The following is a 7,312-nucleotide window of genomic DNA, read 5'->3' as shown; positions in this document are numbered from 1 at the left end:
TTTTCCACGGACTCGCTTTGGGGGTTGCGTGTTTGACTTTCCCATGCGGCAGCCTGTTTGCTTAGGTCAGCCTCAGAATTAGTCAATAGTTGCCAAGATCAAAGCGAGCACAAAACTACTTAATTTCCCTGGGAACATATGCCATTCGTCATCGTTCTCATATTTGATACGGGGGCAAAAATAGTCATTAGAAATGCATAAATCAAGGAAAACAGATTTAAATATCAAGCATATCGCTTGACATTTGATTTAATATGCAAAGCGTTGACTCAGACAAGAGTAAAGCAACAATGACAGAGATAGTAAGACGAGTAATGCCAAACCCAAGCCAGGCAAATTTAATGAATTATTAAGTTAGCTGATTAATTCTTTACAGACATAATCACTTGATGCATATGCATATATACATATGCCAAACTTGACGTTCTCTTCAATTTAATATGTAAATTTTTGGCATATTCGGATTGAATGATGGAGCAAATAAGGTATAAAATGATCTGCTTTGAGCATTAAAATTACCATCTTTTTGTGTTGTTATTAAAAATGATAGACACGTTTCCATTGTTAATTATTAATTTTCGCAGACTTTACAGTTCTGCTAGGTAGAAACGTGTCACAAATAACTTGAATTGCATAATAAAACGCTTCTCTCATGTGCACATGACGTTCGGGTTTTTATAAGCTGTCAATTTGTTTACACGTCAGCGTTGTCTTTGTTGTTGTTGCCGTTTTTGTTGTCGTTGTCGTTGTCGCTGTCGCAGGATGAGAAGCTGCCATTGACTTTGTCACTGCCGCAACTGAAATATTAACAGTTCCTACGATGCGCCATGTCTTGTTTCACATGTTTCGCAACTTCACTCCCGCACTGTGTGCTGGTGATCCTTATGGCAAGCACTTTGCCAGGCGCATTTAATATTTCCACCAGTCGCGCACATCGTACAGATAATGCTCTTGGGAAATGGGAACTGGGGTACCAACAACAACATTACAACCAACAACCAACACCAACACCAGCATCAGCAACAGGACAGGAATTGGAATGAGAACGAGAATGAGAATGAGAGGCTAGCCAGGCCACAAAAACAAGCACTTCAGGTCGACTTTGACTGTGTCTCAAAGGTCTGTCTTGTCGCTGTATCTCATGCGTGCGTTTATCTTGATGTTGTGCCAACCCAGTTATGAGTGGAGGTGTAAAAATGCTATGTGCGTGTGTAAGTGACGAAAAACGCATAAAATAGCATAATTTGTCAGCATGATCACGGCAAGCACACACAGATGGCATAACAATGAACCCAGCTGAATGATTGCCGAGCCATGTGTCGACTTGCTTCGGCATATGTACATTTTCGGTTGTAACTTGCGTTTATTGGAATCGGAACCAGTTGATCTATGATTACAATAAATGACAATTACACTAAATATACACAAATTAATTAATTAAGTTACTCTAGATTTAAATTTTCTCTCTAAAAACATATTTATGGAATCAAGCGAAACGGAAAGTCAAATTTGAAATTGAATTCATGCAAGTAGTTTTAATAACCCAATAAACCTATCTGGTATGTAGAAGTCGATGTGTTCAAGCATTTAGTCAGCATGATAACAATTCACATTCCAATCATTGTATGTATGTTGCGAATAAGAAAACCATTGTTTTGATTGCGGTAAGCTAATTAAAGTTCATTAAATTATAAGCAGTGTGAAAAAGGTAATTCTACTTTTAACAAAGGACATTATCAATCTAGGAAACACTTTTTCGCTGCCTCTGTCTGTTTTAAACACTGAGGTAATGCCAAATATTAATATATACATACATGTATGTGCATAACATAAGTAGATACTTGAATGAGAAGTCAAATTTTTGCTTTTTTTCGGTCTAATGTTTTTTACATTTAATTAATTCTACTTTTAATTCAATACGAATTGTTTATTTCAGTGGCGAATTGTGTTTTTGTCTTCCGGCAAATTGAATAGCATTCTTTGGCCAAATGCTTAACAAATAGCATACGTATACACCTGTGAAAACAGAACTGAATTGTTTAATTTTCTTTTCTTTTTTTTTTTTTTATATATATAAATGAACCAAATGGGTAGTTGAAAAGTTGTTTTTTTGCCGTTTGTTTGGCTCTTAGCTTGGCTGCAATTTCAGCGCGTGCCAATTAAAAAAAAGTTTTTGACCGGCCGCAGTTTGCACTGCAATTTGAGTTTAACAGTTCTAGCTTTTATTGCATTTTAAATCGGGCTTAGCCATATAGCATTGCCTCATCGATTATTTATCGCAAGTTCTCATAAATATAAGTACCTTAAAATTCACGTATTGGATTCGTTCTGTAATAAAAAAAAAATGATGCTTTGCAGCAGTTATATTATATGTCTGCCTTTTATAAGAACACGTTTATTATTTATATGATACCGCTTTACTTTGCCTATCAGCTAATTGTTGCGCAAATCCAGATCTTCCAAATGTACTTGTAGGAACATGAGTGTGTTCCTTTCCTTCACACACTTCGTCGCTTTTTACTGAAAAGACACTCGAGCGTAAATACTTCAAAGATCCAGCCACTGGCTTCTTTACATAGAGGCCTAATTAGCATGCTTATACCCAGTATAATTGGAGAAGAGGGTATGCTAATACGGGGAAGTCATGCAGGCAAGTTATTTTACTACCTACAATAAAACTTTTTTTTTTAGATTGCTTAAACTGTATCTCTAATGTTAATACTCAATCGTAGCATATAGGACAATTGCTATCATTAAAATAAAACTTGGAAAGAATATAGAAGGTAGACCGGCTTATTCATGTTACATAGCATGTCGTTGGCAGCCCAAATTTTGAATTGTTGACATGGTGATATATTCTTTTAATTTATTCCAATTTATTTAATCAGGCACTCGTTGTATCACAACGCGACAAGAACTCATATTAGGGTAAAAAAAAAGAAATTGACTTTCCTATCCTGGTTTCCTAGGGTGAAAGAAGCAAAGCAGTTTCATGGTATTTGTAATTAAAAAGCACTCAGGCTGGCCAGATAATTTGAAAAGTAAGTTAATACAAGACCTCGCTTTGACGCTTCTCTGACGCTGCTCACGTCTCAGGCACGTCATAAAAAAGCCAAAAGCGAGCGCGATAAAAATACATTTATCAATCAAAACTTCAATGGGAACTTCAATGGGAACTTTGCGTAAGTTGCAGCATAAAAATATTTATTTTATACGACGGACGAGGATCGAGTAGATGGGATGCCTCTGTAGCTGCTACTTAATAGCTTTCATTTGCAAAAGCAATTCACAAAATCTCGCGGACACTGGACCACGGCTCCAGGACGTGCACGAAATGCTCAAATTCACGCACGTCACTTAAATTTCCCTCAACATTTGCAGGCAGAAAATATGAGCCAAATAGAGTTTGCTAACTGGAATTCAGTCGGGATGGTTTCTAAGGTTAATTTACGCAATGTGGGCTTTTACCACTCGTACTACTCAAGTTGTAGATAATCACTCTATCTGTTCAAATATTATATATATAGTATATTCATATATAATATATAAAATGTTCAATAATTACCGATATTCCTATTATAGTCAAAAATTTGTAAATTCGTTCGCTTACTTTGTTAGCTGTTGTATTACTTCCATATATTCTCATTATTTTATACCGGCATCTGACAGTAGCTAAATGCTAATTAGCAGATTAATAATGCTTATTTTAAAAATGAATTTATTTCCAACAATTTTGTATATAAATTTGGTATCGAATTGGTAAAAACTAAACAAAATCCCTGGAGTATACAGGCAATCTTTTGACAATACGCAGTCAATACTGTTATTAGAAAAGAAAATTGTGCACTCATTCGTGTTTTCGAGAACTTTTCTAATTAGAATTGGGAAAAGGGATGCCATAAAATTAGGAACGTCTCGAGTGAAATGATATTCAGATTTGTTTAAAAACCAATACTGCTGGTTTTATATTCATATTATATTCAGGATGAACTTCTCGGCAAAGTGTTGCCAAAGCAAACACAAATCAGCGCAAATCAAATATGCAATCTTTTTGCAATTGCAACGCAATCAAAAACTAGCAAAAACTTTTTCCAGAGCATTAGAAATGCCAACAAACAAAACTTGCTCAAACTTTCGACGTAAAAACCAAGTATATGCGGCAGTCAACAATCTCGCCCTACATACTCGAAATTGTTGGAATATGTTTGATTTGTATGTATATCCAAGCATTGAATCGGAATCAAGAATTAAATGTAAATGCGTAATTATCAAGAGACGCGGTTTTTTATAAATAACACATTCTAAGCGAAACGAGTCGAAAAATTATCAATGCCTTACAAAACTTGGTTTGAAATTAAATCACCAACTCTGTGAAAAAAAGCAGCCAAGGAAATCGCAATAAACGCAATAAGATCTACCAATCATAAGTGCTTTCAAATAAGCACAAACATTTGCTGTATGGATACATTATTAGTGACTTCCGGGAAAAGGCGTCGATATCTTAGGCGGTTGCACTGAACAAATACACTGCAAATGAAAATTAAGAAAGTTGTACCAATAGCTAAGGACACGATGTAATGCTTCGCAGCCTGCAGTTTGAACAGAGTGTAGGCTTATTTATGACGTACTATTGAGTTGCCAGTTTTACTGATGCTGCTGCTGTTGCTGTTACTACTGTGGCGCTTCAACTTGATAAATGTGCAACGGCGTGACGGGAAATGGATTTTGAGGCACATCTTGAGTTATGCGACCAGCGCTTATCGAAGCACAGGGTGTCTCTACTAACACAATCACAATCACTACCACTTCCCATACCACTATCACTGCAACTACAACTTCAATTAAGGATTCAAGTTGCTCTCAAGCGAACTATGCAGTTGTTAAGTTCGAGCTGGTCAGCCAAGAGCGTGCAAAGTCAAGTGGAGGCCACTGCTCAAACCTGTGCTTCGCCGTGGGGCAAGACAAATGCTTACAAATGTTGGTAAAGGTTGTCTGAAGTATTTGCTGGGTATTCGCTCTTGTCTGGCATCTGGGAAATAAACGAGTCAGCATTTGTTAACGGAACTATAGGGTTGATTGAATTGTTATTGTTATTGCTAGTTCGTCTTAAAGTTGGCTTAACTTGCACCTAAAGAATTTCAGTAAGCATACTATATACCTTTTTTTCGTGTTTATAAATTAATACACAAATAGAAGTTCATAAATTAGATTTAGTAATTGGATATAGTTAGCAAAAAAAAATCAAGTTATGGTTGTTGCGCTGGAGTATTTGCTTTCATACTTGCTTATCGATTACTTATTTTGTTGGTATTCAAAGCAACAATATAAGTGTGCTTCTCATTCGTTTTATTCGAAGGAATGCCTTTTTTCGAATTGCATCATCAAGTGTTTATCACAGACATTATTACCTAGATATATGCACATACCACAGATATTCTTTGTTACATACACAAATAAATAATTCCTAATAGGAATGTCTTGCCTTAAATTAAAACACGGTCGAAACTGCGCGTCAAACTTCCTAGTATATATGTATTTACAGTTTTCAATTAAAGAGATTGCCAACGACAATAATTTACACAAGGACCTAGCTCCAATAGGGCAGCTGCCTCGCTATACGTTTCTTATAACTAGAGTCGCTGCTGATGTTGCTGACAGTCGCACGTACGCTTAATTAGAAAAAAGTTGCAGCGCCCACCTCAACGCTACTTGGGACTTGCCCACGCTCCAGCAAGTTGCTGGCAACAATTGTCCGCATTTTTGCAGCGGAACTAAATTTACACTTCAGTTTTATTATTTTCCGACAAACGCGAAAAAGCGCGACTAATTTTTGAGCGCACAGCCTGGTCTTCATTTCCACATTTTCATCTGTTACAAAAATAAGCTTACACAAAATTATACCTAATAGAGTTGCGCCAGAAGTTTTCAACGTATGAGTACAAACACTTTAATGATTAATGGATCAAGATATCAAATAAAATATATTTCAGCTACGGACTATTTCATGGTGTGATATCCTTTTTTCTTAATTCAATAGCGGATTATGAATAACGACTAATGCAAGCTAAAAGTTTTAATTCGTAAATTATTTTTACTTCTTGACCAACTACCCTGAGCAATGCATACTGGAAACGGATGTCACGTGCGCATCATTTTCCACCACTTTTGTTGCCTTTGGCTGCAAATGCTGTAATTATAACGAGCGTTGCTTAAATTAGATACCACAGGCGTTGCACTAACTACGAGTCAGACAAAACAATAGGAAGGCAGAACAGGCGACATAACCAGGAGTCCTAGAGCAAGGCCACCATCAGCCTCTGCTGCCTGCTTCAGCGACGAGCATTCATTAAACACGTTCGTATGTGATCTTTACTCCCGGTCCCATGTTTATACTGTCTGTTGTGGCAGCGTCCGATATTGTTGTTTTTGTGTGTTGGCTTATTGTTGGGCATTTTTGCCTTTCTTGTTGCTCATGATTTTTTGTCGTCGTCAGCGTGATTAGGTGTACTCCGTTGCAGTAGTTTTATTGTTGATGACAAGGATATTTCTACACTGTGATATCTATTAGAGATAAAAGAAAACAAAGAAAAAAACAATATTTTATTTACATATTTGTTTCATCACACCTATATTTTAAGTAATACTAGCAGTTAATACCAATTAACAAACTTTCACTCCGGGCTTACGAACTCGACCTCAAAACAGAACGCTTGACTCGTTTTCATTTCCATCATTAACGGCATCATTTACTAAGAGCATCTCTAGCGCCCACACCAAGCACTAACTGGCGTGTTTGAGGCTGAAAGTTGCAACTAATGAGACTCCGAAACATAATTGTTGGCATTTAGATGAGTTAGATGAGTCCATGCTACAACATATAACATACCTTTCATCGCATATAAAAAAAAAAGCATACACGCGCTTAATATTTTATGCCTAGTCACTCTAAGCTAAACTTCCCAATTCTAGGCTTGTGTGTGTTCATATGCATAAGCATAAACAAAAAGACAACAGAAGTGGCGGCAAATGCGACAGGTCCAGCAGTTAAGGAAGCACAATGAAAACAAGTGCACCTAATGACACAATTTCACACACCTACACACACTTCCGCACCGCCATACGAATATATGTAGTACATCATACGTGCAGAAGCTGAGCGAGTCAAAAACTGTTATACCATCCAAGAGGTGCTCACGGCGGATGCGTATTCTCTTCTCGGTTAGTGCCAACATCGTATTGTACCTTCGTTTTCGTTTTCGTTTTCGAAACTCGCTAGCGAATGATGGCAAACTCAGTCGGGTTATTCGGTTCT

General features: G+C 36.9%; 1 long non-coding RNA gene across 1 annotated transcript in view; it reads right to left on the bottom strand.

Annotated features, from left to right (window-relative positions):
• Window positions 1-5,954: 5,954 nt before the first annotated feature.
• The window catches only part of LOC133839239 (uncharacterized), a 75,425-nt gene continuing 74,067 nt past the window's right edge, over window positions 5,955-7,312 (bottom strand). Inside the window, exon 3 of the long non-coding RNA XR_009894076.1 lies at window positions 5,955-6,561. This is a non-coding gene — a long non-coding RNA (uncharacterized LOC133839239). The remainder of the gene's footprint in view (window positions 6,562-7,312) is intronic.

This window comes from Drosophila sulfurigaster, chromosome 2R (assembly GCF_023558435.1).
Source record: "Drosophila sulfurigaster albostrigata strain 15112-1811.04 chromosome 2R, ASM2355843v2, whole genome shotgun sequence".
NCBI lineage: Eukaryota > Metazoa > Arthropoda > Insecta > Diptera > Drosophilidae > Drosophila > Drosophila sulfurigaster.
This window is presented reverse-complemented; position numbering and strand designations above follow the sequence as displayed.